General features: G+C 40.7%; 1 protein-coding gene across 5 annotated transcripts in view; it reads right to left on the bottom strand.

Annotated features, from left to right (window-relative positions):
• The window catches only part of LDLRAD4 (low density lipoprotein receptor class A domain containing 4), a 291,353-nt gene that overhangs the window by 192,969 nt on the left and 73,184 nt on the right, over nt 1-25,200 (bottom strand). Inside the window, exon 3 of one of the 5 annotated variants that reach the window (XM_083827164.1) lies at nt 2,758-2,890. The exons of the other annotated variants lie outside the window; for them this stretch is intronic. The gene's annotated coding sequence lies outside the window, so the exon portion shown is untranslated. The remainder of the gene's footprint in view (nt 1-2,757; nt 2,891-25,200) is intronic. 5 annotated transcript variants of the gene reach the window in all.

Raw genomic sequence — 25,200 nt, 5'->3', positions numbered from 1 at the left:
ACATTTTGGCAAATGCAGAAGAGAGCACTGAAAGCCTGCTAACTGCAATGGAAAATAAACTGATGGTGAAGAGACTCAAGGAGCAAGGAAGCTGCTGGAGAATAAAACTACTGCCCTTACAGCACTTGGATCTGCTGCATGCTCCGCTGGGGAGCGAGGGTGCTCTGCCACCTCAGAGGGGTATCGCACGCTGGGCACTTGGACCACGACCAGAGAAAATCCTCTTCTGCTAAAGAACAAAACATGAACTTTACAACTTAATTAGCGTAGACTGTCATCATATTAATTGAAGAAGCACTGATAAGAGTTTTGTAGCTTTCTGGAAGGCTGTATCAGTCAGTGCTATCGAAGTCCATCTGGTGGGAGCAGGAGTGCAAGGAACGTAGGAGAAAGGCCCACTACGCCTTCACACACACTACTACACACAGCCAGCTCTGGTTTCCCGCAAAGGAAACCATGCCACAAGAATTCATCTGGTTTACTTACAGCATCTTAGCAGCCCAGATGCATAAAGAAGCTATCCAGAGAGGGCAACCCCAGTTTAAAGAAAGCGGGGACAGGCACCAGGCACACAGGGCGCTCCCAGCTGTAGGCCTCTTCTAACAGAAGGAAGCTTTTGTGCTTCAGACGGCCTATTTAGATCACATACCGCACAGATCAATCCGTTTTACCTTCAGTACCATAGAAAATAAATGATCAAACAAAAAAGTGTGACTATATCCAGAAAGGATTCTTGTTGTAAGAAATATCTAAACCTTCCCCTGCCGAACTCCACCATGTGTTAGAAAACTGAAAAATTCTGCAGCCTGCTGCTCCATATTCTACCAGTTTTGATTTTCACACTAAGCTACAACAATCTGCATATGGCAACGGAGATTCAGACTCCTGTTTGCACCTGTTAAGACCAGGTCTCCCGTTTGCCCTGTGGCCAGGAAAACCAGCGAGGTTAACCCGTATCATCACCATCACGCTACAACGGAGATCCGAACTCAATGCAACAACCCTGAGACCCAAACCAGTAACATGGTTTCCAGACACTTTGCTTTCCTGGGCATCTACTTGAATTTTATCCCCTGAACGATTCTAGGGAACAACCAGATTAATGTGAAGCCTGTATTGTAAACTCATATCCAGGTAAAAGTTTCACTCGAGTCCATGGTGCTTTTGCCCATGCCAGGCCACATCAATTCATCTATACGATACTCCTGCACTCCTTCAGCACAGAAACACGTTTCCTTCTAAACCCCACGCTCAGTGGGGCTTAAGCAGTTGCCTCAGTAGCTCTTAGTTACAGCAATACAACTTTACGCCAACTTTCAGCCTGGAAATGAGGAAAGGAAGAAAATAATGGTTTAGCATCTCTCTCTTTTTTTTTTTTTTTTTGGGCTTGGGAGATTTGCCTTTGTTTTTTAGGACGTGTTACCTGATCTCTCTAGGCTCTGATCCCATCAGTAAAGAGGCTGCAACTTCTACCTGTGGATTAAGGAGCTACAAAACGCTTAGGTAACAGGTGTGTTTACTAATAAAATAGAGAGAAAAAGCTAAAGCAGTATTTTGATTAATTTGATTTTGCACTTGAGTGAATATATCATTCTGCAAGCCCAAAACAATCCCATTAGTGTTGTAAAATCACCCCAAAGAAACTCTTTTTACTAAGTAATAGGCCAGCAATTTTTTTATTTCCAGGCACTACTAACAAGACAGTCTCCTTTAAGACTGTCCTTCTTTAAAAAATCTGTTGGAAAACAACCCATAAAATAACACAAAATGCAAGCGGAGAACACAGTTGGGAAGCAGTATCCTCCGGTGATCAACTAAATCTCATTTTCCAGAGAACAACACGGATTCAGTTCAAATCCCTCATTACTTAACAAACAAAAGCAAAGAGGTTATTTTTTTTCTTGTCCTTGAAGGACAGCTTTTTACATAAACATACAGCATAAAGGCATGGGAACTAATGTTGTTATCAGTTAAATCTGAATAATTCCTCTAGTCAGGAAGTTCTCGTTTAGTACTGACATAAGGAGGCGAACAGGCATTTCAAATCTCTTGCTTCAGCTGTAATTCAGAAAGCATCTCATCTTTTTTACTAATATTTTTATTAACAAATGTATTTTAATATACCTTTGTCATATTTTAAAACCCTTCTTGCTATGCTCATGTGCCATTATTTGGATGCAGCTGAGGTGCTGTAACTGTATGCAACTAAAGCAGCTTGTTAGCAATGCAACATGGACAGCACCTCCATTAACTAATTAATTGAAAGCAAAATACACTCTAAGGTTTTTGACAAAACAGCTCAAAAATTGGTATTTGCATTAAGGACAGGCTGTTTAGTTTCTCTCCGGCAAACATCCCATTCACCTGCTCTCCTGGCACTACCCACCCCTTCAGGGAAATCTGACCTCTCGCCTTGTTTCCCGTTGTCCATTTAAGCACCAGAACACAATGGTTACTTTCCAATACCCACAAGATTACATGTGTGGTCCTTCAAGCCTACCTGTCAGTCTTCTCCCACCCCTACCCTGTGCCAATAGACACAGATTCCTATAGGAAGGGCCAACACCTATGTAGTTTATAGATAATTATGAAACGTTATTAAACATTCACAGTTACAACCAGAAATGCTTCAATCTCGTTTCAGAAGAAAACGATGATCTCTGCACATGAACACCGTCTTCCTCAGCCACGGAGTTATAGCTTCGTATTTTCCAGAGGCGAACTTATCATCAGTCTTACCATAAAAGCAAAGAATACCTTTTTTCTTCTTCTTTTTAAACAGGTGGAAAACATAATGAAAGTCTGACGTTGTGCCTTTGATAATTCAGCTTCCAGGATCAGGGAATGCTTTCAAATAGGGGCATCTGCCTCCTGCATCACAGCCCTATAGCTGAGAAAAAGCAGTGAACTTATTAATAAAGCATAATAAAGAGCCAAACATTTGGGCTGGAAAGATGCAAGGACGGGAAGAGACTGTCTTCCTCTCAAAATATTCAAGAGACAGCAAAGCTCATCCAAATAAACTGCAGTTTTCTGCTGAGGAGGCAGCTGGAGCCAATAACCCTGATGATTCTTATTCCACTATATCCCACAGCAAGACACACACCTATTTAAAGAAAACAGAAGGGAAAGCAGGAGAAATCCCACCTGTATTAAACTACACCACATAGCTAAAGCTTTTGACAGCGCAACCCATTCTCATGCCCAAGGAACAGGCAGATGGGTGTATGTATGTTCTTTCTGCTAACAGCATTGGCAGAAAAGGGCTTCATATCAACACTTCAAATACTAAAGAGAGAAAACAGGACAAAAATAAAACAAGAAACGCTAGGATCTCAGAAGAGTTAAATATCTAGAATTTTGGATCAACAATCTGAGCATCTTATATAACGCAGTTCATCATATGTTACCCAGTCAGTCATGCATCAAGAGCAGAAACTGGGTTAACTACAAAATTTCTAAGAAACCAACTGGAACCTTGATTTTAAAGCACTTCAGAATGCGCCAAATGCTTGGGTACACTGTTCAAAGTTAATTATCATCAAATTAAATATCCGCACTTCACATTCTTTTCAAACGCAAAATCTTTGGGGGTTGAACGCTGATCCTGCAAACAACAACGATCACTTTTGTAGAGGTATGCGGTACTTTCTTTCCACCGCTGATGCAAGGCAACACCCATGTGTAAGAAAACTCTTCTGAGGTAGGATGGTGGTCCCAGATCCCACAGGCAGAGCCAGGTCTTTATACAGGCATCCCCTGCTCAGCAGCGATGTGCAGGCTTAACTGAATTTTCCCACCTCCAGCCCAAAGTCATATATGCCCCATGCCCCAGGAATCACTGTCCTGCCCTCCTCTCCTGCCCCATCTTCCAGAATGGGACAAACAGCAATGCCACACTATGGTCACTGAGAGGACGATATCCAGCAGAATTGTGCACAGCTATCTTCCTTTAACAAAATGGGAGAATTACTCGTTCTCTTCAGTCCCCCCTCCAGCTCCCCTTTTGTTTTTTCTTGAAGGAGTAAGTTGTGAGCTGGTATGCATAAGCAAGCAAGACTAACCCTGATTTACCTAGGCATTTTTCTGACTTTTCTCACCCCTTCTGGCTTAACACTCATGCTTTTGGCTCTGTTAGTGTTTTTCTTCATTTTTAAACAACATGCAAGAAAAACTAACTGAAGTAGCATACAAAATCTGTTCCCTAGCAAAAACAAAAACAAACAAACAAACCCTAGCATGCTAATTCACTACACATTTTGGAATTTGTGATAGGTCATTTTCAAGCACGTACATCTTCACAATTTTAAAACTTAATTACCAACAAAATGTCAAAGGTTTTGCTCCTGTTAAATCACGTTATACATCAAAACAGAACCATTTTATAATTCAGACTTTGTGGCAAGACTGAAGCTCTAAACTTATTTTACATACAGGAGCTCAAAAAAAGCCCTGGGCCTTTTTATTATTTATTAAAAACACACGGAACAGACGAGGAAAAACATCCAATATGCATTTGCAGACAGAACTATGTGGATTTTTAACAAATAACCAAACCAAATTTACCTTGTGGCCATAAGCAAACATCAAAAATGCCAGCTCAGAGGGCTATTTTCTTTCAGTAACGCTGTCACTTTGGGAAACTATTAAAATAGCACAAACTTAAAAGCAGCACTGGCAGAAACTGAATGCAGTTCAGCTCCAGCTTCCAACTAGATGCCTTTTTTGCACACATATGCTCTGCCTTCCATTACTCAGCTGCATAATATAAACCACCAAACTGCACTTACAACAAATCTGATCTGACAATGCCAAGTTTTAATTGAAACACATGAAGGCAGTTGGGCAATGCACGAGCATTTTATAGAGAAGCCAGAAGAGCTCACAGCTGGATGAAGCCTCCACCCCTGTAAGGAAGAAGGGGATTGAGTTTCTTCACTTTATTTTAATCCTTCGTTCAAACAACAGACGAATCTGCTAAAACAAAAAAAGCAAATAACACCATATATACCTTCACAGTCTGAAAAAATCTTTCTTTTCAAAGCCTATAAACAGTCTGATATGTGGTGACTTCAGGAAAAGAAAAAGTGATTTTCTAACTGTTAGTGAATAAAACTCCATACCTTCTCCCAGTTCACAGAGAAGCCTTCTTACAACCTCTTTATATTACAGCAACTTTCAATGACATAACAGCATTGTAAGAGCTATACAAAGCATCTCTGAAAATTGTTTGGGTATTTGTGTATGCACTTGTGCCTGTGCATCTTTATATAAAGCCCTGCACGCACATTGTGCCTGCAATATATGCTCTTTTAGAGCACCTCATGGCATTAATGCAGATATTTTTCTGCTTCAAGAGGAAACTAATTTACACTAAAAATATTAACCTCAAAATAACACAATGCAGTACTTTTGCAGGTAGTTCTGCTGAGATTAATAATTCAATTTAACCATGAAAATGAATGGAAGGGAGGCAAAGGAGGATACCTAACAAAAAATATCAAGAAGCAAACATGCTGCACACAAACTAAAATACATTAGCAGTAGCTCAGATCTAACTTCTAAAAGTCAGACTTTTCTCTGTCATTCCATTTAGCCAGATGAAAAATGCACAACTTCTCTGTTCATCCCCTGCCCCTGGAGAAAGCACGCACCTCCGCGCTCAGGGACAGCATGCAGGGTGCCCTTTGGCCACAGCACAGTCAAAGAAGGTCTGCGTATGCTTGGTTTTGGAAAGGCAAAGGGCTGGTCTAAGACAGAGGCCGCTCAGTCTCTCTTCCCATACTGGTTCTCAACTCCTCAGGCGAGCTTGTCAGCAAAACACCACCACTTACAGAAGTCGTCCTGTCCATGCACAACTATGTTAAGATTATGGATGCCAAAAAAAAGTCTTGGTCCTCAACTACCATCCAAATGAATTTATTTCTGCAACCGCCTGAGTAACAGCAATAGTAAGCTTCTGGTTCTCTTTCCTTACTGAAGCTTTTAACTTCAAAACCCACAAACTACAAAGTGCACCAGGATACAGCTTCAGTAAAAGGGTCCTTATTATGTCAGTAAAATGCAAAATGTTACTCCTGGACCTAGCTCTTCTCCTTGGGAATGCTGAAGATGTCAGGCAAATGCCCTCCATTCACATCATTAAAACAAACAAAGCCATTGCCATGAAATCATTCACTGTGCAGAAACTTTATAAACCCTTCTATTATCTTTTATAGCTTAATTTGGGAACTGAGAATCTCCGGAGTGCTTTGCAGCACATTAATAAAATACACTTTGCTTTATAAAGTCTATCATTATTACTGTACTGCCTGCATCAGCTCATTGCAGTCAAGTTCATTTTCTTCCCCAAAAAAATCTTTATACCAAGACTTGCTTTTTTCACTCAGCGATAAAGGCAGGGGTGGTTCTTGGGGTCTCTTTCACAGGACTGCTGTTATTTCCTTTCCCTTCCAACACTTTAAAAGCCCATTACTAGTAACACTGCTGAAAAATTCACCTCAGCTCCAAGGCCTCAAGCCTGTGAGCCACTCAGATACACACTTCACGCGTCTTCACCGAGGCTCACCTTGGTGTGCCATCTAATTTTAGTGGCTCTGGCTCCTTCCTACCCTGGTCTTCTCTGAAACCACCGTGCCTTGACTGTGCTCCTTTTTCTCTCACCAAAATCAGGGGCCTCAGAAGTTTGAAGGGTGCTACTAGAAATTAAGTGAATGATACTGTAATTTTCAGCCTGGCAAACAAAGGAACATTTCGTCTCATGAATGAGCTTTTAAACGAACTCCAATGTTTCATATCCTACTCTGGCTACTTAAATAATCTACAGCTTTAACCAATCTTTATCCCATACCTAAATCTGAACACGATCTGGAGTCGGTTATTTGAAGACAGACACACCTAGGCAGTGGAGGCCACACTGATACCAGCAACTTTCACCAGCACCGCAGCATCCCTCAGGGCGCGATCCTTCCCTTCTTCTCTAATGAAATCTCTGTACCAGCGAATGCATTAACCACATCCATAACCGGATGGCTTATTTTAGACCCTGAGGCTCTGCTTTGCCTGAAAGATAGGGGTCAGCTTCTCCAGGGCTGGCTGAGCTAGCAGCACCAGCAAGGCCTTCCCCAGCACCAAGGCACAACCTCTGGTGAGGTGAGAAACTCAGGTGAGAATTGGTCCCTCGCTGAGCTCGGCATAGCTCATGCCTGGCAGCTCCCACGGGGGTACCACCAGAGGAGACGTGATGTTTCTGAAACCCACCCCTGAGATGTGCACCCAGATGTGGAGCACAGCCCACAGTATGGCGCCTGATACCTGGACAAACCCCCACATGACAGCCACGACACGTACTGTGCTGCATCTTACCCCATGAGGGGTAAAAAGTGAGACTGTGAGCACATGCAGGTTTGCTGCACCAGTACAGGCTTTTTTTAAACGGTGAAAACCATTATGTAAACTTATGTTTATTCATAAAACCTATTTGAACAGAATTAACTTAATTAGTTCTTAAAAAAAAGGCAAATGATTGCTTAAGTATGGCTATGTAGATTAATACTGTCCATTAAGTCTTCAGATTTCTAACTCATTTAAAAATCTATAAAATGGAAATAGAAAACCTCACAAAAATTATTCTAGAGGTACATAGCTGCAGAGAATTTTATCCTTTATCCCTTCACAGATCCTTGCATACGCAAATGAATGCAGTTAGTTGATTTCACAATATTAAGAAACCATTTTTCACTTTTCAAAAATGCTACTAAAAACAATACACACACAATCAAGAGATATAAACAAAATTTAAAATGTTATCTTCCCAGTTTCTAAACTGGAAACCACAGATAGGCTCTGATACCCTCAAATAACAGTCGTATAAGCCTTGTGCTGACAAAAGCATGATTAAATGTTTCATTCCCAGACTATACTCTTGAAGACACAGTACAGAGAACATCACTAAGATTTTCAAATCAAGTTCCTAAAAAAGATTGTGTTGTCCTCGGTCACTTTGGGGACATGCATTAAGCTAATCTAACTGACAGGTTCTGCAGCAGAATTCAGGGCAACCCCAGTCCCGCTATTCCCAGAGTCCAGCAGCCCAGAAGCTCAGACCTGCTCATATCCACTTTTCCTTACAAGTACTCCACAACACAGCATTTTACAGATTTTTTTGCTCACATCCAAGTATAAAAATGCCTTCAGAAATGAAATATGAACGTCTGATAGTGCTTTTCCTCTTTGTACTCAACATATGGCCTCAATCCTGTTTAACAACTTCAGACCCTGCTCTGACAGGAGAACCATGCATCTCCTTAGGGGCTTCCTCATTACATCAGTTCGATGTGGGTAAGCTAGGCGAGACAAGAAACGTTTTACTAGTATATATTAATAGCACTGGAAAGTTAAGAAGCAAAAACCAAATTCCCATCAAATGTCTAAATCAGGGAGGACTGTAGTCTTCTAAAGAAAAGTTCACCAGTGTATTTCCTTTTCAAAAATGCAAAATATGCTTTTTATTAATCCTGTTATTGGAAACTGCGCAGCCATTTCCACTAAAACAAAACACATTGGAACGCAGACAGTCAGCATGGAGAACTTCAGACCCAAAGTTAAAGATACGTCAAGTGATAAGCAGCTGAAAACAGTCATACAATAGCAAATATTTACTAAAAAGCAGTAGCTAGATTACAGACATTTGTTTTATAGTTTATACATGTGTATCATGCACACACGTTCACTTCTCACTTTTGGAAGCACGGTGTTTAGCACAGCTTCCATGGAAAACAACTGCAAGAAATACTTCCACTAACAGATAAAATTTTCATTACTAAGAAATAAATTAGCTCTAAGAATATGACTCTAAAATCTTAGATAGTAAGGTAGGTATTTACCAAGACATTGTTCTTCCATGTACACACGCATCCATCCAAACATTTGGAGAGAGTATACTAGATATTTAAAGTTAAATCTGATGCATTTCTTTGTATGTATAAAATACGTATTTGTAAGCTTCAAATCTCTGAGTTTATTCCTATCAGTTGGACAACCGAGAAGATGGGGAGCAGAACTCCAAATCTCAGAGGAGAAGGCTTCCCCACAGATTTTTCCCATAAGAAACAACATACAAGGAACGACACTAACATACATGTTGTAAGATTACACAAGTGAACTTTTTAAATTAATTAATATGGTGGGAGGGTAGTTCTTTGCTCCCTGACTAACATCTTGGATGAGCCATCATCAAGATGGCCATGGCTACCAACCATTTCACAGGTACTGCATCTTCCACCATCACAATACAGGAGCAGGAAAAAACACATGCTTGGGAGCTTCTGCCTGCTTGTAGGTAGAGGCAGACATATATGTTGTAATGTTCCTATGACATGAGGATGACAACAAAATTACTGCAGACACCACTAACAGGTGACAATTAATTAAAAAAATAAAATGTTAATGTGTTATTTTCAGAAAACTGGAGGAAAAGGGGATTCTCATGTCAAAAGAAAGGGCAAATACTTTTCTTTCTTCTCGAGCTTGTCTGACATGAGGTGTCAGACACAGCAAGCTCTACTGTGGCAGACAGAGCTTCACCTGAGGACTAGGAGTGCCTGCACACCTGACCAGAACCAGCAGCCCACAGGGACCGCCTGCCTTGTGCCGCACAGCCCACTCCAGCCACACTGGGGGAAGCAATCCACTGGGAAGGTAGTGCCAGCAGGACATGAACGAGAAGCAGAAGTACTTCTTACAGCCCTGTGATTTGCCAGACACAGGAGCTGGGAGGAAGTTGAAATGCAAAAGTTGCTTTGCCAGCCTTCTTTGCTCCTAACCCAAGGCCAAAAATAAATTTCAGCACACAGAAAAAGTCTCTCTAACTTAGTACACATATGTTTAACAAACTGATTGATCAGGCTTTTAGAGATGATAACTAAGCACTTCTTAGCAAAAGTAAGTGGGGAATAAAAAAAGAATTTTAAACAAATAATTTTATCAACTAGGAAAGTCATAACCAAGGTTGCAATAGCAAAGTCTATTAAAACCAGTTGCTAACTGGGTTTAAACGATGCTACTACTTAAATATGACTTGTGAATTACACCCTTGTTGTTTTAAACTAAATGTCCTATGGACATCTTTCAGGTTAGTGCTTAAGCTCCCAACATTAAGTCAGCTGCAGTTAACAGAGCAAGTTCCTTCATGTTAAGGAAGATGAAAATATATTTCTTACAGGAGGTACAGCCTCTGGCTATCTCCAAATTATAGCAAAACTACAAATAACAACTTAAAACAAAATGTACTAGCCTGTATGTTACTAAAGATCCAGTAGAGACCATGTGAAAATGCCTAAAGGAAAAATGCTTAACTAAAAATACTTGCTGAGGTGAAACAAGCAATTCTCTCTCCACATGTAAAACTACCTTCTGACAGCTCTCAAGAAGTATGAGAGTTAAGAAATAGAACTCAGCTTTGAAGCGTACAATCTCTTTGGGTTTGTTGAAAGCTGTTTAGATAAATTATCAAGGAATGGCTTGGGTTGGAAGGGAGCTTTTAAGGTGATCTAGTTCCAGCCCCCCTGCCATGGGCAGGGATGCCACCCACTAGACCAGGTTGCTCAAAGCCCCACCCAGCCTGGCCTTGAACACCTCCAGGGATGGGGCATCCACAGTTTTTCTGGGCAAGCTGTTCCAGTGCCTCGCCACCCTCTGAGAAAAGAATTTCCTCCTAACATCTCATCTAAGTCAACCCTCTTTTAGTTCAAAACCATTCCCCTGTGTTCTATCACTATCTGCCCATAAATTATGGAAGAATGAGAAGCAGAGATGAAGGTAAGGCAAGAAGGGGGAGAAAGGACCAAGCTGCAATGCTTTGTAACAGGCAACTGCCAAAATACTACCAAGGAAAATGCCTTTCACTGAGGCACTACAGAACAACCCCCAGTATGAGCTACTTCCCCAAAGAGCAGTGAGCAGCTGAAATAACTGTAACGAGGATACTTTCTAACCTCATTTGCTGATAATGCTTCTGAGACAGTCTGCTGTCTCTGCATAGCAAGGAGAAATGAAATCTGTCTATTAAAAAAAAAAAAAAAGCAAATAACTCTCATTAAAATACAAAAGAACCAACCTAGAAAGCAACAGTCTCTCTTGTTTCTTATTCTGAGCTGAGAAACTAGTCTTTCATTGAGAAAGCAAGGGATAATACAATAGGACTTTCTCTCTGCCCCCCCAGCAGTAGCTTTTTTCTCTTGAAAGGTGTCATGGAGCCAGGGCCTCCTCTCAGCTCTAGGTCCTCCCTAGCACTCTCTGTGTGAAATGGTTTGCTCCTTTTACTCATCTTAATGGTCTCACAGAGGCCTCTCTTCAGGTTTGGTCCAGGTATCTGTTGGACAATTTTGGAAAGAATGGCTCCTTCCCTGAGCACATTACAATTATACCAGTTGTTCAGCCCCAGTTGGGCATGACATTGCCCTCTTTCCTTCTTAGAAGTGCTAAGGATTAATGATTCCCCGAGCTCTGAGCTTGTCTCTCACAAGTAGCATTGACTCCAGAAGTCGTACAGGCAGAAGTCCTGCCTCTCCAAGACAAACGGGCTGCATTACTTGCTGTTAGCCCCAAGGAGTGTTTAAGTGGAGAGTTTAAGAACAAGCTGCAAAGGATTTCCTTCAGTGCTGCAGTCTTGCTGAATATGCTGGGCTACATTTCTTGAGAACCTTGCTTAGACACAGTATCAGATCTTCCTTTGTCCAAGCGAGGAAGCGATGGAGACAGCATTGCCACTTTGGTTTTAAAATTCCTTTTATGAGTCACCAAGTAACACAAATTAAAAACAAAAAAAGTAAGTTGCCCAGTCACTTTGAAACTACATACAAAAAAGGCTTTTGTTTTTCAAAATTCAGTTACTTGAAGGGGGATGACATGAACACGTCATCTATTTAGGATTAACACTTTTAATACTTTGTGTCAAAGACCAATTATATACTGTCAAAGGAAACGTAAATTGGCAAAGAAAGGTTATCAAACTGGAGGAGTGTTTACTAGTACGTTACTAATTGTTTTTACGAACACTGTGAGCAATTAATTTCTACTAACAAACTCGCTCTGATTTAACTTAGCAATACTGTCTAAAGAAATGAGAGTCAGTCTGAAGAAAAATAAACACATTTTATTTTAATAAAGATATGAAGTACATGAGAACCATACAGACTTTTTCAAATACGAGTTAGGTTTTGGGGTTATTTTTTAACCTCACACTGGATTTCAAGTGCTCTGTGTTTCAGTGAAATTCTGCTCTCGTTCAATGGGAATTTTGCTAATAACTTCACTCTGACCAGAATTTTACCTGAGGGACCCATGTTCATTTCACAATTTTACAAGTAAACCAAAGAGTGTTATGCCTTATACGATGAGAAAAGAACTCAAAGAAATCAGCAAATCTTTGATTTTATTCATTTTTTTCAAGCTTCACTTGGAAAAAAAAAAAAAAAAAGAATACATGTGTACCTAAATGCATTAAAACTTAGGGTAGTCATTGTGCATATTCATTTCAATTTCAGCCAAAGGTCAGGAGAAACTCCTTAGTTTTATTTTCACATAATCTAATCGAAATCTTTCTGAAAAGTTTGGCCAAATTTCATCTGACCATAATAAAGGTTTGCACAACTACATTACTCCGAACTCTTATTGCAAATTATGATTTCATATTCACTATGGAAACAGACTTTCAGTTCACTTGAGAAATAACTAAGTCATAAGGATTTAACTCCCCGTGCTATTCATTAAAAATAATTATTCAGTACAGAAAGGCTTGGTGCTGAGTGAGTGAACGGTCAGGCTGAAGTATTCCCTTTAGCTGTAGAACAGACGTATCAGACACACCAAAGATGTGTTTCCTCACACAGCCTCCTTTATTGCTCATTTGGAAAGACTGTCTCTAGAATAAGATGAGACTTCAGACACCCATTTAGTTCCCCATTCCTATACTGGCTTTTCCAATAGGAGTGCTGATTACGAGTAGACAATAATGATTTTGTAATGTGAACATCTGTGCAACAGAAAACAGACTGAGATCAAATTAATGGCATGTATTTCACCATTAAGCAGGTATCAAATAGTAAAGATTTTTTTATCTGCCATTAAACCAAATTCCTACCAAAGATATAGCCGTGGAAACATCGAAAGCATTTAAAAATCCATGAGTGAGATGCTCTTCCATGCCCTTTTAAGTAAAGAAAAACATTTTTAAGTGAAATAATCAAACTTCTCTTGTGCAAAGCTCTAACTGAAGTCTAAAGATAAAGGACTCAAAATTTTCTAAGTTATTGGTCTCACTGCAACAGTAACTCAGCCCTACTGCCCACTAGTAGCAATTAATTAATTTTAATAACGAACACTACGAGTTGTTCCTCTGTTTAAAACCTTAGCCAGGGTCCTAAACAGTGCAGCTTTTCTTATTCCAATTTTTAAACGTTTGAAAATCCAACTGAACAAAATTGTCTTCAATGTTGGAGAAAATCCCAACACATAAAAATTCACTTAAGTGTTCTGTTAAACAAACCAACCAAATCTATGTGGCAGAGGAAATGTCAGTTTTTAACAAGCTACTGAATACCTACCTACTTTCCAGCAGCAGAAATATCATTTATCTCTAATAGCATGCATACAGGAAGTTTTCCCCATCACTAAACTCTGATTCAGACATTCACCGAGGATTAAAAAGCAAACATTGGAAAAAATTAACATGGTGGGCTGAAAATTCTCTATTCAGTTCTAAGAGTGCAGAAGATTTTTTCCTTTCTCCTTCTAGTGAAGACAAGGGTTATGTTAAAAAGCTTGAAATTATTTTCTACTCTTTAATAGTTGAATATGAGACTACAACATACAACCGAAAGCTGAGGAAAAAATTCAAGCGTGATACAAACCGATAGTACCCATCTCACTTCCTGCTAACTATACCACAAGTGATAAATGTAAAACCAGCAACATTTTTCCATCTATCTTTTACCAAAAAAAAAAAAAATTACCTGAAAAGACAGTACAAAAAATAGTTCCAACTGCTGTTGTAAAAAGAGATCAAAGCCTGTAAAGGAGTAACACCAAAAATTGCTGGCTTCTAAGTAAGAAAGTTGACAAGAAATCATCATATCATCATAGAATGGCTAGGGTTGAAAAGGACCTTAAAGGCCATCTAGTTCCAACACCACGGGCAGGGGTGCCACCCACTAGATCAGGTTGCCCAGGGCCCCATCCAACCCGGCCTTAAACGCCTCCAGGGATGGGGCACCCACAGCTTCTCTGGGCAACCTGTTCCAGGGCCTCACCACCCTCTGAGTGAAGAATTTCCTACTAACATCTAATTCATATCCCCCCTCTTTCAGTTTAAAATCTGCCCATGTAAAAAGTCACTCTCCATCTTTTCTTATGCCCCCTTTAAGTAGTGAAAGGCCTCAGTGAGATCTCCCTGAAGCCTTCTCTTCCCCAGGCTGAACATTCCCAGGTCTCTCAGCCTCTCTTCATAGGAGAGGTGCTCCAGCCTCCAATCATCTTTGTGGCCCTCATCTGGACCTTCTCTAACAGCCCCACATCCTTCTTGTGCTGGGGGCCCCAGACCTGGATGCAGGACTCCAGGTGGGGCCTCACAAGGGCAGAGCAGAGAGGGACAGTCACCTCCCTCCCCTGCTGGCCACTCCTCTGGTGATGCAGCCCAGGATGCAGTTGGCCTTCTGGGCTGCAAGCACACACTGCTGGCTCTTGTCAGGCTTTTTGTCCACCAGAACCCCCAAGTCCTTCTCTGCAGGGCTGCTCTCAGTGAGTTCTTCTCCCGGTCTGTGTTCATGTTCAGGATTGCCCTGACCCAGGTGCAGCACCTTGCATTTGGACTCGTTGAACCGCATTAGGTTCACATGGACCCTCTTCTCCAGCTTGCCCAGGTCCCTTTGGATGGCATCCCTTCCTTTTGTTGTACCAACTGCACCACTCAGCTTGGTGTCATCTGCAAATGTGCTGAGGGTGCACTCGATCCCACTGTCTGTCATCGATATAGGTATTACACAGCACCAGCTGCAAGACAGACAGACCCCTGAGGGACACCACTGGTCACCGGCCGCCACCTGGACACAGAGCCACTGACCACCACTCTCTGGATGCAGCCTTCAAGCCAATGCCTTACCCACTGACTGGTCCACACTCCAAATCCGTATCTCTACAATGTAGCAGTAAGGATGTCATATAGGAGCGTGTCAAAGGCCTTACCGAAGTCCAGGTAGATGACACTGGCTGGTCTTCCCTTGTCTACTGATGCAGTCACATGAATCATGTAGGACCATAAAAGAATAAAACTGAGACAAACACACAGCTACCCCACTTAGTCAGGAGAAAGGTTAACGCAATCAGCAAGAAAAATCCATCTGACTGGAAAGTCATTTGATTATTCCAGTGTATTACATGTTTACATTGTGATTACTCTAATCTGATGTTTTAAAAACTCTCATCTGCTTCCTCATTTGTACATATCATTATTAATACCATCAACATTACGCTAAAAAAAAAGCTCTACCTTAACTAGCTGCACAGACGTAGTACAGAAAGCACTATAACTACATAAATTTCATTGACATATTCCAGACTGGGGAAAAGTCCACAGTAAATAGAAAAAAATAGCAAACCTGGATTCGTTTAAAAGTTGGATTCATTTGCACGGACAACTACTATCTTTCCTGAGTAATGTTTGGTTTTGCTACAAATTAGACCCGAATTCTGAGGTTTTCAAAACAAACTCCACAGAGAAATTCCACATCAGAAGCAAAATTCTCTTTCTCAAATCCCAAATACAGCCTCATCACTTCTTACCTGTTCTTTAAAGAAAATAAAAAACAGTCCAAAACACTGGCTAGGACCTGTATTTACAAAACCTGCTTATGAAGGCAATCGTTCCTAGCTGTGACTAAGGACCAGTTCCAGATGACTGGAATATAAAACAGCAACTCCCTGAAATGAAATGCCAACCATCCCCGTGTTCCCACCAGAAACCAAGGATCAGGAAAGCTTTATACTGGTTATTACCTCATGAAGGATGCTCTTGTTCTCTTGTTATCAAATGCGGCTGCTGACAACCAGAAAGATTTCTCTTCTAAGCACTTAGAGAGGCTTGTGGTTCCTCAGGATTCTGCTCTCTCACCATACCACCAAATTACAGGAACGCTACAGGAATTGCTTGATAAAGAGAAGGCCTCATGCACAAAGTCTATTTCAATCAGCAAAACTGAGAAGCAAAGAAAAAGGCAGCAGAGTATTTTTTTGGTGACGTTTTCCCCTTGTTGAAAGCTCACACCTTCTTCTTGTCCAAATTCTCTGTTGCCTCTTCAGCCTGGGGACCAGCATGCTGGTGGCTCTCAGCACATAAAAACCTGACTCCAAACTGCACACATTATTTGCAGCTCAATAAAAAGTAATGCTGGTCTTTGACACACATTTATATAACACCTAACATAAAAGGGTTGCTACCTTATCACGAATAAACCTGCAGCACAGAAAACTCTTCCATATTTCCCTATAACTAAGAAAATCAAATCTGTGAAGTCCAAATTCCAATTCAAACTTTTCCTGAGGATTTTAGACCTAGGGTTCAAATCTGGGACCATACCCAGTTAAAACTAAGCAGACTTGTTAAATAAAGTTCTCTTTGAGATGAAGTGATCTTGACTGATTGGGCTTGTTTGTTTATGCTTTCACAGAATTTGGTAATTTGCAACACGAGTCTCAGCAAATACAAATTAGCAGATTCAGCCACCTTGAAACAACCAATATTTTCATATATATTAATAATGCTCTAACAGTAAACAGTAGCCTATCCTAATGGCTCCAATAGTTATTGCAGAGCTTTACAAGGCCTGATCTTATCATGCAGTTCCTTCTTAACAAAGACTCCAGTAATTACAGTAGGAAAATTAACGATATAGCATCCTAATATTTATTGTTGCCCACAGTTTCGATGACCTCTCTCTTTGACTTTTTAAGTAAGTCAAATACTCTGTATGCTTAATTTGCTATTATCATAGATTCATTTTTTTTTTTCAACGAACGAGTCAAACTCTTACTCCAAAATTAAAAGCATTTTTTCCCCATCAAATCCCCTCTTGGGGCACTAACGCACTGGGCAAAGTTTAGGCAAAAATCCCTCTCTCCTTCATGCAGATTTCATAATGGCAATCATAATAAACCCTTCTTTAAGACAAAACACTAAATCTTATATAAGATGTGTTTAAATTATTTACTACCTTGTTAATTCTTTTGTTCCACAGAGCAGGCATTTGCTATGACACAGAGTCTGTCATTCCCATCAACTCAGTGATTCATCTACCTTTCCTACATTTATCTTCCAACCTGTCTTTCCTAATTTTTTGTTTAACTTATCACTGTTTACGCACTGCTCTCCTTTTTCAGATTCTGAACCAGGCTTTTTTCTTTCCCCTTTGTAAGGTCTCATGTTTGAAAAGCTGTTAAGCGCCAGAATTCCTGGTACCATGACTCATTTCTGTAATGACTACTGCTTGCCACAAAAGAAAACTAGTGTTACTTGTCATATAATTACAAAGAGTTAACTCACCCAGGTGTTAGAATATATGATTCAGGAAAACAGACAAGAGCTTTTTCACACAGGCACAGTGGTTAGACTGGAGCAGTCTCTGGTGCCAATGCCATGCTCCACTGCCTCACTTACAGCCATCGGAAATAACCCATGAGGAACTGGAACAAAGAATTTTTCGGACAGATAAAGGGGACATCCTTGAAGATCCATCCATAGCAGCCAGTGAACACTACCCTCCTGGCCCTGGAATATCTACAGGTTTTGGTAGGACTGACAGGCACATAAAATTCATTTTTTCCTGTTCAGCCTGGCTCCTGTCTTTTCAGTTAGACGATATTTTGTCCTGAAGAAGTTGTTTGGGTCACTGCAGGCAATGGAAGTCACAGCCACCACAGTAAAGACATACATACCTGAGCAAGACATCTGTCTACACGTGAGTGAAGCAAGTGTTTATTTTATCCACATCAATACAATTCATCAGAACAAACTTTTTTTTGTTGTTTTAGTTTTCACATGCAGACAAGAAGCAGCTCTCAAAAGATTAGGAAGTTAGTGCTGAACTCATCTTGACAGCTTTAAATAAGCATGAAAGAACCGGTTTAATTAACCTTCTTTATACAGGCTACCAGATGTTTGTTTTGTTCAGATACTAGAGGCTCTCTGTAATAAACATTCATTCTTTTCGAGAAATTTGGATTTTCCATGGCTGCTACACTTTCATGAGACAGAAACAGAGGACTGTAACACCCATTTAATTTTCTTTCCTGTCCCTCTCAGAGACATTGTTTGATGAACGTTAACATTCAGAAACTACTGGAATAATGAGATTTCCAGTCTCGTGTCTGTTTTCATACACTAACAAAAATACCACCACACTACTGCTCTCACTCTGCCTTTCTATAAGGTCCCACCTTTTAGTTTTCAACTCAAAGACATCTGAAAAGCAACACTCATAGTTGTAAGTTTTCAAACCCCAAAACATTTTAAAAATACTTCCCACATGGCTGACTGGCAATCTTTTCATCCACATGGCAAACTGATGTACAAGAAGTCAATTGCATGATGCTTCTATTCTTTTTTTTTTTCTTTTTAAAAATCCTGGCAATGGTAAATCGAGAATCATTTTCTATGGAAAATCACAACTTTGAGACATACTCGCCATACAAAACCCAATGGACAAGAGAACACTACCTTAAGCTTCATTGTTTCTTAATTATGAAGTACAGGTTACATATCCTAGTTAACTGAAGACATTGCTGCAAAGAATTACATTAAAGTACCACTTATTTTACCTTATCATTTCTTATTTATCTACTTGAGCATCCATGCTTTACCAAATAATATTTTAGGTCAGAATTAATTCAATGGATTCTGTCTTGCACTGCATTCACTGGATTTATGTCTGCCCAAAAAACTACTGTCACAAAACAGAGCAGTTACTTGCAGAGCATCTTTTCTGCAAACACAAGCACCTCTACACAGCTCAGTTTTACACATCTTTCAGGTGCATTAAACACCCATCAAACACCCAGTAGATGCCCAGGGCTAAGGTCAGTCACAGAGAACTGCAGAGGAACTAAAGTCTTAAGAGATTCGATTTAGAAAACGTGACAGCAGTTTGCATCACTTTTTATGAGCTGCCACAAAGTCAGTGAATGGGGGCTTTCCACACAGGTAAATGCTTCTATATTTTCAACTGGATTGTGGATTACAAAGCAATGGAACTGGACAAAATCACTTCTAAAGTTAAATTTCAAGATACACTTAGGAAGCCAAAGATAATTGTTTGAATCTGTGATATTTTCATTAAACATTTGGCAAGAAAACTTTAATGAATTCCCTGAACATGTTGCCTTTTTTCCCTAATTTTAAAGCTACTGTAAGAGATGAGAAAGAGAAGGCCAAAAATACATTTGTTTCATATATTGCAGCTAACACAGACCCTACGAGGACACAGGATTGCCCATCTGCCCCTTTGATGCTCCAGCAGAATAGGAACATGGTTGTAGAGCTCAGGAAAGAAGGCAAAACAAACCAGCCACCTGAGGCTGGAGGATGCTCTGCAGTACAAGCAATACCTTCACAAGCCACAACTAACATTAGCAAAGCAATCACAGGAGATTTCTCTCTATCTTTTTGTCTCCTAAAATTACAAGCGAGACCCATAATCTTTTTGGCATAGAGCACACAAGATGTATAAATAACAGTAACAACATTAAAAGAGCTTTGGAAGTGAGATAACAGAGGGACAGATGTGGAGCAGGTGTCCGCTCTCTGCCTATAAAATGTTGGCTTTTCAGGCTCGCCACTGAAATAACAGAAACTTGAAGCAGAACATAAATCCTGAGAAGGTCCCCGTGTCAGGCATACCAACGTGAAATGCTACATTTCAAGCGTTCCCTGTTACTAGGTAAAACCCTAGGGTCAATGATTTGCTTGGAAATTTAGCGACCAACTTGTGGCACTCCTGCCAGAGCCTACATTTGGAGATCCTACAGCCTGTGAAGGTTTGTTGCTGCTTCTCTCACTGCAGAGTGTCTGAGATCAGGGCAGCCTACGACTACACCCAACCAGATACCATACTCCCATATCCTTCCTTCCAGCGAGGACCATAAAAGACCAGCATCAAGCCCTGATTCACAGCCTGCCGAGCCCAAGATGTGCTCAGGATGAGCTGTATCGATCAGAAGTTAAAGAGAATTGAGCCACCCAACATCTTTATCCCAAAACTTGGCTCGATATCGTCACGTGGCCATTAATGACCGGCCTGGTATCCGAGTTCCTCTGCACCACACGAGGTGCTTTAACTGGTGTGAGAGGACAAGTGAAGCAGCAGAACGTCCCTCATCCTCAAGTGACATCAACCCTGCAAAGACATTCACTTCTGATGAAGTCCATGCCGTAAAAACAATTTTTCATAATCTCTACAGAGGACTAATTTAGATATTACATTAATAAACATCTCCGGACCATCCAAAGGAGCTGGTAGTTCTATCTACTGATGAAACAGAGACCATCTACAGCACCTATCACTCTCAAATAGTGATACAGTTGACACATTTCTTAACTAGCAAGAGAAAGCAGGGCAGTAAACAGCACAGCTATGTCTGTGCTGATGGAACCCAGGTCCATACGATATTGTAACGTGTTATCAGGTCCCACCTTGCATTGAAACGAAAATCCTGGGGCCTACAGTCACTGTACACTGACCCACGGAGAGATTACATGACCCTCCCAGCAATTGTATTTTATTTTTTACCTCAGGTTCCCCATAGGCCATCTCTAAATGCACAAGCACAAATCCACTTATTCTTCAGCTTTCCTCAGCTGAAATGTGGGAAGACAACCTTCAGTGCCGCTGGCTGAAGAAGTCACCACGCACAGAACCCCCATAAGCTTTTGGTAGCCTGTTTCCCCTGCTGAACAGATTGTCTCCTCCTTGGACATGCATCAGGCTGCCGGGGAAAAAAATCCTTGGCTTCTTCAATAGCTGCTTTCACTGTAGGCCAACAGGGGAGAAGCATAAGCAAGGGAAAGAGTTTTCAAAAGAAATGGATGCTACTTTATGAAACTTTGCAGTTGAGCTGGTAAGAATCACTAATGACTCCCCCAGCTCTTAAACAAACCCTACTTTTTGGCTTACAGAAGTAAGCTGTGCTCTTACACACATGGCAGTGGTGCGGTGAGACACTGGGCTCTGATGACTAAGAGCAACAATACACCAAATCAAGAAGCAGCAAAGTATTTTTTGGAGCTGAAAGCTTATGCAGAAATGTTTCTGCAGCTCAGCAGCTTCCTGCTGACTGCCTGGCTTAGCTGAACACAAAGAGATGAATCACAATCTTCTGCAGAGGAGATCTTCCCAGATAAAATTATGTGTTTGTCCTATCAAAGTCTGGTTGAGAGGAATATCTCTATGCCAATGCACAAGTTGCTGTCTATAACCTTGCAACTACAACACTGGTGAAAATGGAAAACGTCTGATGTTAATGTAAAAGTGGCGTAGAAACGTGTGCACAATACGATAGGCATCAGCAAGTATGCAGATGTCTTGGGTGGGAAAGTTCTTCTAACAGGCAGCCTTAAATCTTTCATCTTTTTAAGCCTTTCTCTACAGAAAACTTGTTGCTACCAAGGGGTGATGTGATTAAAGGGCTTCACAAAAAGTTATTTCTTAGCAGAAAAACATCACAGCCAACCTCAGACCAGCCGACCGCCTGCACCATACTGACCTCAGACACTCGCTACCACATACAGAAATACCTCAAGTATTTTTCCATCCAGTATTTCTTCCAGGTATTTTTTCTCTCTGCTAAGACATCAGCTCTCTGCTCCTGCAGCAAGCAGAGCAAACAACTGGCTTCTTCATCAAAACACCAGAAAGCTGCCAGGTAACTAAAGGCACCCGCATTTGATGTTTTCAGACTACAATAACAGAACTGTACTTGACTGTTACAGCTGTCAAAATTCAAGCTTACAACACCATGTACAGTCAGATACCCATTACTTAAGCAAGTATAAAAATGCTTTTTTTTTCTTTTAATCTTGATTTTTTTTTCCCCAAAAATATCCCTACTTCCCAGGCCAGGTCTGCTTATCATTCCTATGACACAGAAAAAAACATTAGCTAACTAGTACAAAGATTTTAAAGCTGCAAAACACTACAGGGCAGCGCAAGCTTCCTGCAGCTGGTTAAGGAAGGTCTTGTTCTACACCATGGCCTTAACAGGACACTGTCAACCCAACTTGGCTAAGTTCAGTAACATGGAGTTTCTTCTTCCTGTACAGTCCAGCTCCAGTCCCACTAATTTTCAGCTCCAATTTATCAGGAGCAGAGATTTTAGTCCCATGGGAACAGAAAGGCAACTGTGCCCGAGTCATATTAGTGGACTGTAAAAGAAAAACTTGACAATAAGCATAGAAATGCTGGTAACATTGAGGGCAGGGATGAGAGATCAGAACTGGGGAAAGGGAGAAGTTTTGCATCACTTGGCTGCTGCACCCAGGTAGACCAAGATCATTAATCTCCAGGAGGGTCAGGAGGCAGCTAATTCCTAATTGCTAGCAGAAGCAGCATTATATGCAGAGAAAAGCGGGTTTGTATGTGTGGAAGACTTACATTTGAAACATCAGTAGGCCACTTTTCCCTTTGAGAGTAACACAGCTCTTTTTTTGCTGGAATTGCAACTTTGCTGGCCCGTTATCTGATCAGAGATCAACGTGGAAGTGCATGAGCTATCCTCTGCACCCAGTAATCCTGATCGAGTTATTCCTCACTTATGACAGAAAAAATTAACTGCTTACACTTGAGATACATCAGCATAAATATGACACTGTGGCTAGAAAACACACTCCATAATTCACTTTTTATCTTTCAAATATTAACCTGGATAAGGCGAAAACAGAAGGCAGCAAAACTCAACTTTGGAAAACATGATTTAAAGTTACTATTAATCAGGAAGGCATTAAAGGGAGGTGTGAAGGTATAAATGTTTAGTTCAGGTCTGCTGAAAAGACTTCCTGGCTTGTCATTAAAGACAAGATTTTCCAAGAGGCTGGAGAAGTCAGTCTTGAAAGCAAAGCATAAAACTGGGCATTCGGACAACTCTTTTCCTTTTCTGGATCCGGGTGGGTTCATCTGACCTCTGGCAAATCACGTAAGTCCAGTTTATCAAAAAGAGTCACTCTGTCTGAAACATTTTAAGCCTGACAGGGGTGCTGAGTCCCGCAGTTCAAACCTGAGTGAGCGCGAGGTCAGAGCGCACGATTTCTCTTTAAGCCAAAGTTGCTCTCTGAAGCCTGGCACCCAAAGCTGATGCCCAAAATAGATTCTGTGAAAAATGTTAGCCTGAATTTGCCTTTCCCTCAGCCCTAGCTCTTCAAGCTGTCATCTGATGTGAGGTAAAAAGGGAAATTACAAAGTGTATTATTAAGTACTTTAGACGTTGCCTGGAAGAAGGAAAGTTTTGTTTTGTGGAAGGCTACAGAGCTCCTGTGCAACTGTGGCTGCAGAGACCGGAGAGCTGAATGAAGCTAGAAGTAAAGGGACAGCAGAAACAAGGTTAGAGCACTATCCTGGCCATTTACAGTGCCCCAACTACTCTGGGACAAACACGGCTTTTCACCACTGCATGCTCTCTCTGACAGCCTGAACTTGCCAACCTGCTAAGTGTATTACTGAGGTGTCAGGTAAGGATGTAGACAGATGCGTCTGCAACAAGCCTTTTATTTGCTTTCCTTTACATTTCTGATCAAAACAAATAGATCAAATTAATGAGTCTTAATTTTAATTTTTTTTTTTTTTTTTTAAGAAATAGAACAACTGATGACTAAATCCACGTTAGATTTTGCTAGTTCCAGAAGTCACTGGATTCAAACCGAAAGTAGACACCTACAGCACACAGCCGAGCTGCCACGGGCAGCAAGCCTCTGAGTCCTGCTGCTCCGAGCCCCAGCCGCTCACAGGAGGAATTTCCAAACCCTCCTCCCTTTCCCACCCCACTCTACAGCAGTGAAATGTTAAAATACTTGTGCTGTATTTAAATATTTCTGATGTTGTTTATTTTTTAATTATTATGATCAGGAACAGTTCCACATGAATAAGAGAAAAGATCTGTATTGCCATATTTACACACACTTAAGATAATTCAACTTTACAGTTTTGACGCGTGTAGCTTATTAGACTCCTAAGAATGTAAAAACACCATTGGCATTATGCATATTGCAAGTGTCTGGTAGATAATGGCCTTGCAGATTTTATACAGAGCTGCACAAGTGAACTTGCCAAACTTTCATCATCACTCCTTTGGAAGCTCGGAGGGAGCCTATTAAATTGGCATTTTGTTTGACATGCACGCAGAATGTGCTTAGCGTGCAGAACAGGCATGGCAATAAACCTTTTCTTAACAGCTGTGTTATTTTAGTTAATGATAAACATGTATCTAAAGCCACATACCACCACAACTTTAGTCAGTGAGAAGAACATAGTCACCCAATGGAAACAGAGGCCATCACAACAAAAAGGAAGTTATTCATTTATTCTTAACTATGCAGTTATTTGTCTCACTGCTAAACATTGCTGAATATCACTAATTATTGTTCTAAATTAAGTGAATTTCATGAAGTTCAGTGCTGTGTCTATCCCTTAGCAGCAGATTCTTACCCACGGGCACGTGTGCCATTATCACTGATTTTGGTGGAGACTGTGACAGCAGAATTGAGTGAAGAGTTTATTTTCCAGAAAATTTCCTTAGAGGCTAAGAGTTTTGGAGGCCAAGGCTCCTTCTGTCATCATTGTGGCTCAATCCACTCTGAATATGTTCAAAACAACAACAACAAAAATCTGGACATGTGAAATGCAGATGTTAACGAGCAAGACAGCATATTGATTTGGTTAAGCCATTTAATTTTGACAAACTGCCAAAACAACAATAAAAGAATCACAAAGCTTAAATATTGGAGATTTCATCAGCAGCCTACAACGAGCAGGGAGATAATGAGTCCCCTGCAACCTCTAGGAACTGATCAATATTCTCCATGGAACTGCAGTGACTGAGAATTCCAGACAGTGCCCTTCGATTTTCTCTGAAATCTTATCTTTACAAAGTAAACAAACATGAGATAAT

Source organism: Anser anser, assembly GCF_964211835.1.
Source record: "Anser anser genome assembly, chromosome: 2".
Lineage (NCBI taxonomy): Eukaryota > Metazoa > Chordata > Aves > Anseriformes > Anatidae > Anser > Anser anser.
The sequence above is the reverse complement of the archived record's forward strand: the minus strand, read 5'-3'. Positions and strand labels throughout refer to the sequence as shown.